Source organism: Dermacentor silvarum, chromosome 1 (assembly GCF_013339745.2).
Source record: "Dermacentor silvarum isolate Dsil-2018 chromosome 1, BIME_Dsil_1.4, whole genome shotgun sequence".
In the NCBI taxonomy this organism is placed as follows: Eukaryota; Metazoa; Arthropoda; class Arachnida; order Ixodida; family Ixodidae; genus Dermacentor; species Dermacentor silvarum.
In genome coordinates this window covers 9,951,133-9,967,038 of record NC_051154.1, presented here as the reverse complement: position 1 = coordinate 9,967,038, position 15,906 = coordinate 9,951,133, and positions in this window count along the sequence as shown.

Sequence of the window (15,906 nt, the reverse complement as noted above, 5' to 3'; positions counted from 1 at the left end):
GATATCAGTCAGCGAAAAACCACCCGATGTTAGTGATGCAGCCTAGATATGGGGAGAACCTAAAGATTATCTGAGAATCAGACGACACATAAGGCACACACCACATACGCGACATCGGTTCATCGCACACTCGCAAATTCTGCGTTGTCAGCTACACACATTACGAGTCTCTGTGCTGTTAGCTTTATGCCTGTTTGGAATCCGCCTCTCGCTAAAGCTGGCATTCATAACATCTATTTACATGATTGGATCGGCATTTTGCTTTCTTTATTTTACTGCCGCCAAAGTAATGCGACGAAAAACAACTGTAAAGACTGTCTTGGGATTGCCGATAGCGACTACGGAGGTCATATAATGTGGTGAACAAATGCGGAAGTATACACCATGTCTACACTAAACTCTACAAAAAGGCCTTAGAGCAATGTCAGCAGTATATACAATCCCAGTGGCGTATATCAAACGTCGCTCCGTATTATCCGCCTGTACCTCCGCTTGGTTACAGCGTACACGGGTTGGGCCGAGTTTAACGACTTTTGTCTATAGACGGCAAGTAAACCTGAAGCAATAAGACTTTTACAATATCGGCTGTCCTTTAGTTCATTTCACAGCTTACCGCAACCGGTATACGGTCTGTTCGCTCGAGTTAACATGACCTTTGGTGATGTCCCACTCTATAGCCTTCATCAAGAAGGGGGGGGGGGGGGCGATATAGAAAACCATTAAAAATAATTCCAATCACATAGAAGTATATATTCTGCCTTCGCGTGGTTAGCACGGAAAAATTATCGTCGGGGAGGCATGCATTCCAGACTAACTAGGGTGCCGGGCCCAGAGGTTGCATGTTAAAAACCAGTGCAACCCTGGATGAAACTCGGCGAGCAGACTCTTAAACACCTAATTATCTGGTAAAATAATAATTAAAGACTGCGTAATTCAATGACAGAGATGCCATGTGACCTTTATTGCTTTTCTCTGTAGACATTCTATAAAATGGCAGTCGGCTAAAGAAATAGCAAACAGAAAAACTTTTGCATATAAGTGGCGTATAGACCACTAATATAGAAAAAAACACAATTTAACGACTTTTGTCAAAGCGAAATTTATAGATGGGGAATAAATAAAAGAAGTAGACACCTTATCAACTTTTGTCTATAGAAAATCTATACACCAGGCGTATACAAAATTAATCAACACCTTATCGACTGTCGTCTATCGACAGTCCTTAGACACAGAATGAACAAGAATAAATAGACACGGTATCGACTTTGGTCTTTACGTAGTCTATAGAGCGGAAGTTCACTAAAAGAAACAAACAACTTATCGACTTTTTTCTGTAGACCGACTATAAAATGGGAGTAGACAAAAAGAAATAAAAATCTTAACTTTTGTCTATAGACAGTCTATAGACAATGAATGGACAAGAATAAATAGAGACCGTATCGACTTTTTTCTATAGGTTGTCTATACAGACAAAAATAAACAGACATCTTATGGACTTTTTTCTGTGGACCGGCTATAGAATGGGAGTACACAAAAAGAAATTAAAATCTTGATATCTTTTGTCTATAGACAGTCTATAGACAATGAATGGACAAGAATAATTCGAGACCGTATCGACATCTTTCTATAAGTTGTCTATAGAGATGAAGTAGACAAAAAGAAACAAACATCTTATCGACTTTTTTCTATAAACTGACTATAGAATGTGAGTAGACAAAAACAAATAAAAATCTTATCAACTTTTGTCTATAGACAGTCTATAGATTCTGTATCAGCAAAACAAATCTATAGAAAGACAAAGTTGTCTACAAGACGTCTATAGCCATTCTATAGACAGTCTAAACTCATTTTTGTAAGGGTATAGAGCGAGTGCCGGTTCTATTATCGATGCAAATGTGGTTTTTGATATTGCTACGAAGTTACCACAACAGAGACAGACATTCTGCCTGGGGCAGACGACAAAGAAGACGGATCTGTCTGGTGCTGGTGGCTGTCCATCATGTTGGCTACTGTGTCTATCATGCAGTGTAAATACAGTGCAAATAGTCCCGCCTTTGTCGTTTTACGAAACAATATGATGGGCGACCACAACCTTGCACAAGTTCTTCGTGAACATGTCCGACTAGGAATCGGTCCTGGTTCGCATCTGGACTTTCATGAACGTTCCTTTTCCGGTTATTCTGTATCTCGAACCTGGCCTGTCTGACCACGAACTTGTTTCCTTCTCGTTGAATGTTAAACGTGCCCATGACGCGCATTCGCCTAAGGTTGTTAAAGATTTTGTGCAGGCCGATGATATGGGCCAAACCGATTATCTTGATTATTGTTTTACTGCATTATGTCACAGTGACGTCCTGCAGCTTTGGGAAAAGTTTAAAGTGATGCGTATGTTCTGCCTTGATCAGTTCACAGCGAACAAACTTAAAAAGCCAGGTAAGCATACAGCATGGATGAATATGGGACACTACTCAATTAAAACGTAAACACAAAAGTCTAAGAAAGAAAGGCTCAGCTTCTAGCAATCTAACCAATGTTTATCTCGCTCTTTCAGAATCCATTGAACGCGCAAAATTTTTTTAGTAAATTCCTACCTAATTTTGTTAGAAAGAACCCCAAGAAGTTCTAGAACTTTATTAAGGAACAGAAAAAAAAAACGATAGTGAACATTATCCTCGATAGCGTCCCAATAACGGATCCCACGACTACCGCTCACCTTTTCAATTGCCACAGCGTCTTCACACCGCCCACTCATCAAGTCCAAACTTCATCCTCGTGCTTCTCTAACGTTAACATATCTCGTTAAGCTGTACTCAACATGCTCGTTAGGTTTAAAGTAAAATCATCTAGTGGTCCAGATTACATTCCCACCACTTCCCTTCGGCGTTCCGCTTAACCTTGGAGTAAATTTCTTGTGGTAGTCCTTCAGGCCTCTGTTAATTCTGCGGTACTCCTGCATGATTTGAAAGTAGGATGTGCTGTTCCTATATTAAAATAAAGGTGACCCGCCTTCAGTCATGAATTATCATCCAGTTTTCATCCTATCCTCTTCTTGTACCTTAATTGAGCGCATTGTAACTGACTGCATTACTGGCTTCTTGAACGAGCATAACATTTTATCACCTTTCCAACATGGCTTCAGAAAAGGGGTTCTCAATAGTCACCCCATTTATTTTTACTTATTTTATTTTATTTTATTTTATTTGCACATACTGCAGCCCTATCGGGCTATGGCAGGAGTGGGTGTGAAGAGCAGAGGAATGACAAATAATAAACAATAAAGGCAATACGAACAAAACAAATCAAAACTATTCAATGGCTGCTAAGAATAAGTTTAAAGCACAGTTATTCACCTTCTTGCTTTCTCGACAAGGCTGGCCAAGGAAAAGTAATATTTTGCTTCTGTATTTTGCTTAGAATTTTGTTACCGAGATGTTCGATGGTATACAATTCATTGTCACTTTGGAGAATGGTTTTACGAATCTCTGCTTCCGCTAAGTCCTCCTTAACTTCTACTTCGAGTTCTTCACACAACCACAACAGGCCAGCTCTCGTCAAACTCAACAGGACCATGGTCGCTACTTTTAAGCTTTGGCTCTGCTGTCACACAATACTTGCTGCGATACACACGCAAATCAGAATTCAGAATCAGAATACAAGTAAATGTTCCCTAGCGATTCAATTCTACAAACTCAGAGAAATAAAGTTTGGTATATCTTACAGCCAAAACCAAACGTTTACCCACCGAAGCAGCACCATATCACCAGTCCTTCTCCGCCGTATCCAGTCAGTTGCAAGAAGTGGTCATTCCCAAGTCGCCTCCAACTTGATCAAGATACCGGACGGTCACCACGTCCATCTCAAGGTCCGTGAGGTCAATCCCACCGCTGCCCACCAGATGTTGGAGCTGGGAGTCGTGGTCTATCCGAAGGTCCGCGAGGTCAATCTCACCGCTGTCCACCAGTTGTAGGCGTTGGGAGTCGTGGCCTCGCCAGCAGTTGTAAGAGTTGGAGTCGGGCATATCCAAAGTGGTAGCTGGCCCATGCCGTCGTCCACCTCATCTACGCTGACGCTGAAGACGTTATTGAAGGGAGGAACAGGTTCTCATCGAGAACGAAGAGGACTGGGTTTATTTACATTATTTACATGAGAAGTTGGAGAACGATACGTCTCCTCAGTCTAACATGACTGGATCGAAGCATACTATATCGAAGCATACTAGATCGAAGCATCTGCTGCATCTCAGGGCAGATGGGAGAGCACTTCGATGGCCCCCAAAGGTCCGCTTAAAACCCTTCTGTCCAAGCTGCGGTCCCACCATTCTCCAATCGGAATGTCGAGAGTCACCGAAGGGTCCGCCTTGAGGGCGAGGGTGCGTATAATCCCCCATCGCCTTCGTTTCCCGAACACATTCGGAGAAGTGCCCTCGGGCACACACTGCTCACTCCCCCACAGAAAGGAGGGGACACCCGTAGACAGGTGGCTTCGCGCCCGACTTGAACTGACGCGTCGGTTGTTCCTGGAATGGGCCAGCTATCGACGGGTTTGTTTGGAGAACGGCCTTGGCGGGCAGCTGGTCTGTCGAGCGGCCGTGAGAACGCGTCGTGGTAGAGGTCCTTTTCCAAGAGTCTCCTCTTCCTATAGTGTCGTGACACGTACTCCTTCAAAGGCGTAGAGGCGTGGTGTCGCCGCTGATCTTTCCTTGCGGGACGTTTTTCAGCCTCCCGAAGCGATTCGTCGCAGGCAATCAGGAGATACTTCCAAGATCGCTGCCCCCGCTGGTCGCCGAACGTAACAACACGCACATACAGCATACAGCGCGCGGCGACAATTTTATCGACTTTGGACTTTATACGGAACCTCACGGCGAAGACGACAGCAGAAATCCGCTTGGAGTGTCCTTGTAATTGCTATCGCAATTAAAGGAGGCGAAAATACAGAGCAATAAATGTACGAAAAAAATCACAAATGCGGCAAAGTACAATACAATAGCAAGTAACAAAAGCATACAGGAATACATGTGGGAGAAAAAAACCACAATAACATCAGATAATCATATGCCATACAAGCGAAACCACGATCAAACACATTCAAGCAGGATCACTCCTGAAAACAATGGGAACAGTGCACCTGTAAACTAAAAAGTCTGTTATTGCACCATATCCACAGGTAGAGGATTCTAGTCATTCGCAGTGCGTGGTAAAAAGGAATTTAGGAAAGTATTTGCATTTCACCGAATGTAGCCTACTTTATTTTAATGCTCGACATGGGATGAAGGGTAGGTAGGCATCATGAGTATTTCGTTGTGTAAAGAAAACAGATAATAGACTTCGCGGAAGAGGCAGAGCCGATAGACTCTGTAGTAGTGAAAGGCTTAACTTCATACCTATTACGCATGCAGTTCTACTGCAGTTGGAAAGGACGAATCGGACGCCGTTATCTTGTACCAATTCTTTTGCATTACTTAAAATGAAATGATTTGCATCCCAGAAAGCAGCGGCATGTTCTAGTTCGCATAGAACTAGTGTTTTGAAAAGATGTAATTTGAGAGGAACACGAGCATTTCTGTCAAGCATTTCTGTCACGAGCGTTTACAAGTTAGGAAGTGCCCTTACACCAGCTCTGATCTCAAGGTGGAACTGGTCGCATTTACCACTGGGTGCTACGTGTCCATACTGCTCCGTCCCTGTGATGGAAGCAGATGCATACCACCTAATATGGACATGTACTGGTTTACAATCGGAACGCTCGCGTCTCCTACTACAAGCGGGCCTCCGCTACAGTGTGACAACCGGTTATGACCACTGGATACATGATAACAGATTCCACAAAACACTGCTTCAATTCATACACAACACAGGCCTCACAGCACACATATAATACACATATACATATCAAGAATTATGCCTTAACGGCAAGTCTTTATCGCAATAAAAAAAAAAGTGAGAAAGATGCCCAAATAGAGGCAACTAAATTCGTGTTGGGCAGGAATAAAAAAGTAGTTGGATTCCAGAAAAAGGAAGAGATGGGTGTACAACACATGTACTATCATTTTACAAGATATACTCGTTGGGGATGTAGGGCAACTGTTTGTTTCCGGATTTGTGAGAAGGGACTACTTCATCAATCTTCCAATGGTCTGGCAAGATGCCTTGATGAAAATGGCTAAAAAAATTTTGCTGAAAATATGGAAGAGCCTATTTTAGTTTGCTTTAGAATTTTAGAAATTTGTTATCGATGCCGCTTGATGAAGATATTTTCAAATTATCAATCATTTTCATGAGAAAGGGAGACTCGAACAGAAGAGGTAGCAATGGTGAGTAATTGCTACATGCAACATGATAATGCACAAGAGAGCTGGACGTAGAAAAATCCTAAGAAAGGAAAAACATCGTTGAATACTGATGGACACTCGGCAGGTGGGATTGGTAGACCATAGTTATTGTACAAAAATAAGTGACTGCCTTCATTTCCATTGATAGCACTCCAAAACATTTTTGGGATCATTAATAAAAGTTCGGGTAACGTATTATTAACAAAGTGTTGTTTAGCATTAGCCACTGCTGGGGTGTATAGCGCTTCTGTAGAAAAATATTTGTCCGAATCCCCTTGCGTGTTACGTGATTTGGCTAAACGGAGTAAACGTTGGTTTTTATAATAAGATGATCATAAACACTATATTGTGGTCCTAAAGATATTAAAGCTTGGTTGGAAGTGAATTAAAGTGCAATAAGATGTTTCCCCCATTGAGGAGGGTTGGAAAGTGGCGCGATGAATATTTCCTATTAAAAAATTATGGGGTTTTACGTGCCAAAACCACGATCTGATTATGAGGCACGCCGTAACGTGCACCTAAATCTAAGTACACGGGTGTTTTCGCATTTCGCCCCCATCGAAATGCGGCCGCCATGGCCGGGATTCGATCCGTGACCTCGTGCTCAGCAGCCCAACACCATAGCCACTGAGCAACCACGGTGGGTTATTTCCTGTTTCTAAGCAGTTATGAATGTGTCGAAAACTACGCGATTGCTTTTAAAGCAGCCGCTTTAAAAAAAACTCATAGAGAAAGGAGCAATGCAGTTTTCAGCTAGTAAAAAGGCAGCGATGCTTTTTAGGAGAGATCGAAAAGACGTTACAGCGGCGCCGAATGTCCGCACTTGGCAGGAAAGAGTTAAATCGGTAAATTACAAAATTTTTTTAAACGATTACGCGAATAACATCCGCGGACTGCATTACTAAAATTGCAAAAAATACGCCAATTAAGTCCTTTCGAGTTTAGTAATAAACTTATTTTATTGGTCATTTGTGGAGGTAACCGTACTATGAAAACACGACAGCGCTGAGCGCGTTCACCACCCTGCTAACAGAGCAGAGCAGGAGATTAGTTCATCGACAAAAGCGTAAGCGTTATATGGCCCCGTACTTCTTATTTAACTCTACGAATCTGCATGTAAGCACAGGATGTGTGTCCTTGTGGTCTATTCTATCCATATGTATTTTTTTTCCTTTGGGTTCTTCCAAACCTATGCTAGCTACCCACGAATTTTCTTTGTTCGATTTAGTCGTTACATTTAGGTAAACCAGTGAACCTCTTTCCGTACTTTTATGCATGCGTCAAATCATAACATGCACCCACGTATACCTAAAGTTCTTACAATAAACCCACGCTTCATGCACTTATAGAAGAAGAACTAGGAGGTATTTAGCACGGTATATTGCCTCCATGGCCCCTTTGACTGCGGCGCGCGAAGAATTAAAGCAGTTGGCTTCTGGCGCACAGCGGACTCAACTTGCAGTAATTGCACGTTTTAATTAGATTTCCGCAAAAGCATTCTTTTCTTCCGAAAAGGGAGAGAAAAGGCTTGGAAATGTGCCTATTGCTTTCCTTCGTGCAGCGATGGGCCACGTTACTCAGTATGCCTCGTCCTGGCCTAAATGGAAGCACATCCCTTAGCCTTTCTAACACTGCATCGAGTGGCCAGCACATCTCGGGGAGCATTTATGGCAACAGTCCGATGGCGCCGTAAGTGCCGTTCAAATCAGCCTGCTGGCCAGAACTTCCCGTGCCAGTTGTGGGCGCGCACACTGGAACTTTGCTAGCGAGTGAGAGTCCAACAGTCGGGCTCGCAAAAATATTAACGACGAAGAAATCGATTTCGCCGCTAGCAAACGCAAAGCATGCACAAACGCCTTCGCCGTTACGCCAGATCGCGCGCCGGCGTCTCCGAAGCGCCAGGTACTGCAGCCACCCGCCTCTCTCTTTCGCAACACCAACTATAGCGCCTTAAAATGCAGAACCATTTGTATGATTGGTTGCTCTATTCTAGCGGCCCAGCCGATTTTCATGGCAGATATAGCAACGGAAACTTGAGTTCTGTGGGACCGGCAATGCCGAGTGAGGTATTAATTGGGCAGAAATAAACACCATTCCCTGCCGTAACGTGCAACCGCTTAATCGTCCTTGTGTCCAATAGAGCTCGATATGCATTCAAGCAAGTAGCGTGCATCTGCTACGCTCGGGTGTGCGGTTTTCACAGCCCGTTATTAATACCTATACGGGCCTTAAGTCATTGCGATTGACAAGGCGGGTACGCGTTGGTGCTTAGCTTAGCGTCCAACCTCAGTTCAGAACGCGTATCCATTAAATTATGATTTGCTGATGCGCCATCAAGGCCCGTGCTATCCATTGCATGCTTTCAACTACGAGAGACCGCAGGCGGCGATTTCTCCAATTCTGAGTGGTTATGCGTGACGAAGTAACTTGGTCAAATATTTTCGCGGTGCCGCGCTCACCGTGACCGCACACTGGCTGCTCGCCACATTATCTTCCGGCCAGGCTGTCTCGCTCTGGTTGGAAAAATTTGATGGCTGCGGTGGGGAACCCATTTGTGAGATTGGCTGTGCCTTGCACGCCGCGGCCATTCCGGAGAAATGACGCGGAAGAGGAGCGCTGCTCTGCATCACGTGGCTGCCAGGGGCAAAAGAAACGCGTGTTTACTTTTTGACATTTTTCGTGCACGGCGAAGGCATCGGAGGAATGCCGAACTGGAGTTTCTTGAAAACCACATCATTGAAAAGAACACTTTTCTGCATGCTCACTAATATGTGATCTACAAAAGCAAGCACTACAATGGCTGAGGGTTTGAGCTGTTGACGCCTTCATAAGGTATACCGTTCACTGTGGCGGACTTATAAGATGCTTCTGTAACTTCCTGCGCAATGCGACAGCAATCACTCCGCAAATTCTGATTGGTGCGAGAGCGGTGTCATTGCGATTGCGCTTGTTCAACTGTTTGTTCAATAGCATCTTATAGCGTCATCATCCGATATGAGGAATGGCCTTATGCGACTCGCATTATTCTATAAAGGGGTCCTGAACCACTTTTTGTAAAAGTCTAGAAATGCATTTCACATTAAAACAGACTATTTCAGATATACCTTGTAGTAAAACGTACTTTGATGTGTTTGCCAGACGCGGAGTAATCGCGCATCAAATATCGCCTGTGATCTGGGGACGTATTCTGCGACGATCACTTTCGGCGATACTATCGCATCGGCCGTTAGTTGCGCTAATTGGCTGGTTGAGCACTAGGTCACGCGAAGGCGATAGTATCGCGGAAAGTGATCGTCACAAAATACGTCCCTTCTTTGCGGTGCTGCCACTACTTCTTCAATGCCTTGCACTGCGAAGGCTACGCGGGGTGGTGCCCACAAAGCCTACTGAACATCACCATGGCGCGCACTGCGATCAAATTTCATTTTGGACGTTCACATACTTCCCATTTTAGCACCGAACTCAGACGCTATTCCTCGGCTTACCGTGCGGTTCACGGCGTTGTTTATGGTGTCTCATCCCTTTGCTGAGCTACAGTGTACTGTAGTCGGTGACAACCTAAGAATGACAAGGTTCTGTCTATCTTGCACACAATTTGTATGGATGCGGCAGCCAATTAGGTTCGCACATGTGGCTGACGTCAATAGGTTTTGAGTGTTTAAAGCAACTGTACAAATCGGTCTTTATGTCACTGTTTTCAGGATGAAACGTGAGGGGGGGGGGGGGGGAGGGGGGCTATTCTGTCAGTGTCCACCTAGTGGACATGTCCATGCCGTCTGCTGCTGAAGTGCTGATTGGCTGCTGTGGCGCCTGGCTCCTCCTGACGCGCAAGCCAACCCAGCCAATCAGAACTTCAACAGCGGACGAAATGGACATGTCCACTAGGTGGACACTTACAGAATGCCTCCACTCAACGTCTAGGGCAAACTTTATGGATGCTCTTGACATCAACGCTCAGCCATAGATAACATTTTAGATTGAAATAAACATACGCAAACTTTTTTTTCCTTTGAGGCTGAGTCGAGCTAGGTTGCGACTCGCCTCAGCTGAAGCGCCAGCGTGTCATTAAACTAAAGGTATGTCTTAATGTGAACATAATTACGCTGTTATCGACGGCAATTGCTCCAGTAGGTTCCTTTGGAAGCCGAGTGAACAGGGCCGGTATTTTGTAGCGATGCCTTATGACTTATTCTATACTAGTCTTATCATCCACCTCTCACGGCCGGCTGATCCCGTTGATAACGCGAGCACACCGTCGCTCTGACCACTGACAAAGCGCGATAAGCGCGAAAAGGCATTAGCACCGGAAAGGCATCGCTACATAATCGCGGCCCAGGATGGAAATAAATGACTGTGCCAAAGAGGTTTCAAAGCAAGTTCATTTTTATTCGTCTAGAATAATGCAACCAATATATTTGAACAAACAGGACATAGGTTTCAATGGATGAAAAGTACTATGGCCAGCACATAGTCGCAACGTATAACAACATATGCGAAACCTTTTCACAGAAACATTCGCAATTCCGAGTGACACCATGTATTCATATCGAGCAGTTATCGGACAAAACAACCATGCACCACATTATCATTTAGAAAACATTCGACTCACTAATTTTGCTGCCTGTAGGACACTCAGAGCCTGTGTTAAGGAGACTGAACGAACATAGTGCGACGTTTTTTCGCGGAGCGCTCCGCATTTGTCCTCACCACGAGACACAGTGCGCCGGATGCCGCAGCGTGACCTTGCACGATAACAAAAGTTTTCACTCACACCTTGCGCCAATAAATGCCGAGCGCTAGGTCACGCAAAATTTGATGTGAATCTCACGCGACAATTTGAACAAACACGCACGGAAAAAAAAAAAAACTTGCACGAAACCGCCGCGTTCAAGTGAGCACCGCCATTCCGCATGACATCTTGCACAGTCTTGCGCCAGAATCACTGGTTTGTAGGGGTCATCAAGAACGAGCTAATAAATTGTAAACTAGAAAAAATTAACATTGGTTGATTTTTTACATAATTTTTTTTAATTTCAGTGTTTGTCCCCCCTCACCTATTCGCAACTCAAATGAACTGCAGGGGGCGCTGCGAAAACTGGCCGCGTCTGGCTAGACTGTGCAACATGGCGGCTATACGAAGGTCCCCCCGTTACGGTGGCTAGATGGGTAGGTGTGCCGTCCGCAGAGCACGAAGAGTAGTTGAGCGCTTCTGCGCATCATGACGACAAAATTGGCGTTGCGGTCGGGGGTTTGTCGCAGGCGGCGCGCCTCGTCTGCTGCGGCCACGTTACATTGCAACTGCGGCATATTTACCGTCGTATTTAAACTGAAAACCACATTCACAGTGGCATCATAGACAGTTACAAATTTCTGAATGCAGCAGAGCTCTGTCAGTTGTGAAGGTAGGGTGCTTGCCTTTTCCGTCACCTGTTTGTTTCCCCGTTAGCAGTTCAAGAATATAACAACTATTAACGCTTTTTTGTTCGGTAAACACGTTAAACTTGATCCTACGAGGAGAAGCACAAATTCTCTATGAACGAAATAGCCATCAGTTCCAAAGCGAGAAAGGCGAAGTTTGCTTTGCAGAATAGATGTATACAGTAGTATGTAGGGGCCACAGAATGCGCAAGAGAAATGCTTTGGCTTGAATGGATGTAAAACACAATGATATAAATATTGATATTCGCACAACTAAAATCCTTTGGTTCAATTTCCTTGACTGTATTGGGGTCATTATAAATTTATAAAATAAATTATAAACCTGTTCGTGATGAAGAAAAAAAGTTCTTACGTTGGGCGATTATGTATGATGAGAGCAGTAGCTCGTAGCATGAAAAATCATAGTTTGGACTCGTGAAGATCGTATATATGTATATTTGAATGCAATAATAATTTGGGAAATTTTTCGGTCACACACGCAAACCATGCAGCAACACCAAGCTTTTATTGCAACTATATATTTAAATGAAACACTGCACTGCATCACCGCGCTCAAAATGCACGTATATAGCGTAGCCGCAGCGTACGGTGTTTTTTCTTTTCTGGAGTTCGCTATAAGGAGCCGAGTTTTGGTCGTCACAAGGAAGTGCAGGCGAGCAGTGTATTAGCTTGATGATGCTCTTCGTAATTTCGATTTTATGCTGCTCACAACCGATGACTCCTGAATGCTTCAGCTGGCGAAAAGAACAAAAAGAATGCCAGCGGCAGGGCATATGTGCCAGTCGTTGCGCTGTAAACCGCGGCGGCTGCACTTGAAGCTGGATTTTTTGCACACGCAAACATTTCGTCGGCCGTCTTTGAGCAGGTTCATTACTTCACTTGTGTACAAATACTCATTCTTCACCTGTAGAACACGCGATATTTGCATTCGCATCCTATTTTCTTGGAGCGTGTGTAAGTTTGGCCAATGTCTCCAGAGGAGGCATTGGTTTGGCTCGCTGTCTCTTCCGGATTATTTCAACGGCCGCCATGCCGTTCGATCCTCGCTTGTTGTTTTTCTAGAAATGTTCTTCAATATGTAAGGCGCAGCGTCGGGTAGCACCGAAGGAACAGCGTCACCCTAATCGCACATACGCCAACGGAATCTGCACAATCTTCCTGCCGGTCATACGCTCGATGACATGCTCCTTGAAGTGGCGCTGGCACATGACTAATGAGGTTGAAACATTTTTTCCGCAGGGCGAAGGGCAAGCCCATGTCTCTCGGAAAGTTCTGGGTCTCAGTGCATCTAAACCAATGATTCTTTCGCACGTGGCTTGCATGTTTGTAGCCGAACTTACAGTTTGGCACAGAGCAAGTGGTGCTCTTCCGGCTTGTTTTCTTCTGTGCAGGAACACTTTCACTCCGTCCCGGAGTCTCACGAGCTTGGTATTCACGTTCATCACCAACAGTCTTTACTTCGCTCCTTAAACGTCTAAGGAAATTACAAGAACTCGGAGAATTATTGTGACTGCGAGCGCAGCGCTCCGTGAAGTGAGCGTGTTAATAGAGGATATAAATGACCGCTTTTGAAAATTACTCGTTGCAGCAAGAAACATCGCACTGTTAAGCACTCTCTCAACATAATTTAACCATTTTCTTTCAGGTTTTACTGTGAAAAACCTATTATCTTAAATATTACAGGCGCGCAATAACAACACTCTCAGTAGCAGACGACTCGCGCTTCGCGGCATACCTCTGACCGCAGCGCCACTCCTGCTGTCGTGATGCGGAGAAGCAATGAACTACGCCGGTCGGCACACCTACCAATCTAGCCACCGTACCCCCGTCGCCACAACCGCTGTGTTGGATGTACAGTACACTGTAGTTTGATGATTTTCGTGCAGTGTGGTGCCAGTTTGCACTGTTTTGTGGAAGGAAAGCGAGTAGCTTACGCCGACCAAATCATTTTAGCGGATCTGGGAGAGGCACAATGGGTAATGAGGCTGAAATGGTCGCACGGTGTGTGCAAACATCTGGTGTGACAGCGGACCCGCACGAGATTCTGATGAAAATCACCGATTGAACCCATTGGTCGTGGAACCGAAGTACCCGCGCACTGTCGAATTGTCGGAAAAGTACAAGCACGTTTCTGCTGCTTTGATTCACTGTGAAGGCGCGGATAGATAGTCCGGAGTTTCGAGCGTGCGAGACAGCGGCCGGCGAAGTTGGATACGTCACGCTGGCCTCACCAGGATTGCCGAAATCTTACAACCTGCTCAGTTTGGCACGTTTAACATGGCCCGCAGCAGCGCACCGACTTGCTCGATCAGCTGTTGCCGCTGTACATGAGGATAAATGCGCAGCCGGCGCGCATGCTGTTTCTCATTGTTGTTCGTTCGGCGAAGACGCAACCTCTGCACGCTCTTTTCAGTCCAGAGAGCAAGCGAACCCAAAATCAAGCTTTGCACTTTCTCGCGAGCATGCACTACGAATCTTTGGCGAACCTTTCCCGCTACTTTTGCGTTGCTGTTATCTATTTTACATTCAAGATTTGCGCAACGTGACTGCTGCTTCGCTTAGCTGTAGTTATTGCAGTAGTTGGCGCATTGTTTCTCTCGTAGAGAACAAAACGATAAATAAGAAACCGAGAGATCTGCTTACTACAATAAAAACACATTTGCACACCATGTACAGGTATGACTTGTGCTGCGTGGCCTGACCATGACTGATTACTCATCCCCGCTTTCTACGAACATGTCGCTTATGACTGCTGTGTAAACTAATGAAATAAAACAAATGTTTCTGTGTAATGTTAACTAAGCTACTGTATTATGAATCTAAGTAATTTTCCATTTTATTCGATAATTTACGTATCCTGCACTTTAAGTGGCCAAAGTTGCGTTCGCCTCTGAACTGCCAATTTCCTTCATACACTGATAAGGGATACAATTGCTTTGACAATTACGCACTTTCAGATAAGCGCCTACTAATTTGCACTAGTTACACGGGTAGCATGTCCACGTCGCAATGAAGGCGTACCGCTATGCCACCCCATAGTTATTTTGCACGCTGGCGCGTACATATTGTGCATAGAACGATTTACTGACGTTACCCGGGAGTACCTGAAACTCCGATGTACCGATTTTCGCTGATGTACCATACGCGGTAGTTCCACGTTGTGCGCCGTATGTATCCAATATAAAAGCTTTAATCAATGAAAGCTTAAGTACCGCGGCGACATTCGCATCATAAACTGCATTACCACGCCGGCTATCACATGAAACTGCATGTTGCAGCACGCATACGCTGAACGTTATCACGATGGCAGTAGCAACCCCAACGCAAACTTCCTGAAGTTTGCTGTAGCGCTTTACTGCAAACGTAGTACCAGCAACAGGATCGCGTTCTCTTCACACAAACAACAAACCGACCCTTGCCTGAAAAAAAAAAAAAAAAAAACTTTCTCGAGCAAGATGTTTAGAACACCACTATTGCCGTTGTTGCAGCTTATGATAAGATTCGCAATCCATGTGGCTCTTCGGCACCGCAAAACTGCAAAACGCAGCATAATTCCACGGCCGTGCGGAGTTTCGTACATGGTGGCTCCATCGTATCGCACTAGAAGCGCACCCGATCGCAGTACGAAGGCTACGGACGGAGCGTCTGCTCCGACGCTCCGACCTCCGTGTGAGGTTTCCGGCGCTCGCCGCTAGGTGTCGCATGAATTGCTGGAGTCGCGAATAGTAGAGCCACTGTAGTAGCGCTTCAATCGTGCACCACGTACTGATAGTTCTGGCAATAGGTTTTTTTTCACGCGTTTCGTTCCAAGCACCGCGACCTATTAGATGAACCTTGACACGACAGCGCTATTGAAGCATCAACAGGCGCAGCAACAGGCTAATGGGTGAGCGCAAACCATTGAACTGTTTAAAATAAATCACTTTAACTATGTGATTATACGCCAAAGCACTTTGAAAAAGTGACGAGGTAGAGTTCTTTAAATTCTGGGGTTTCACTTGCCAGAACCACGATGTGATTACGAGGCACGCTGTAGTGGAGGACTCCAGAAATTTCGACCACATGGGAATCTTTACCGTGCACCCAATACATGGCACTCAGGCGTTGCTGCATTTCGCCCCCACCGAAATGCGTCC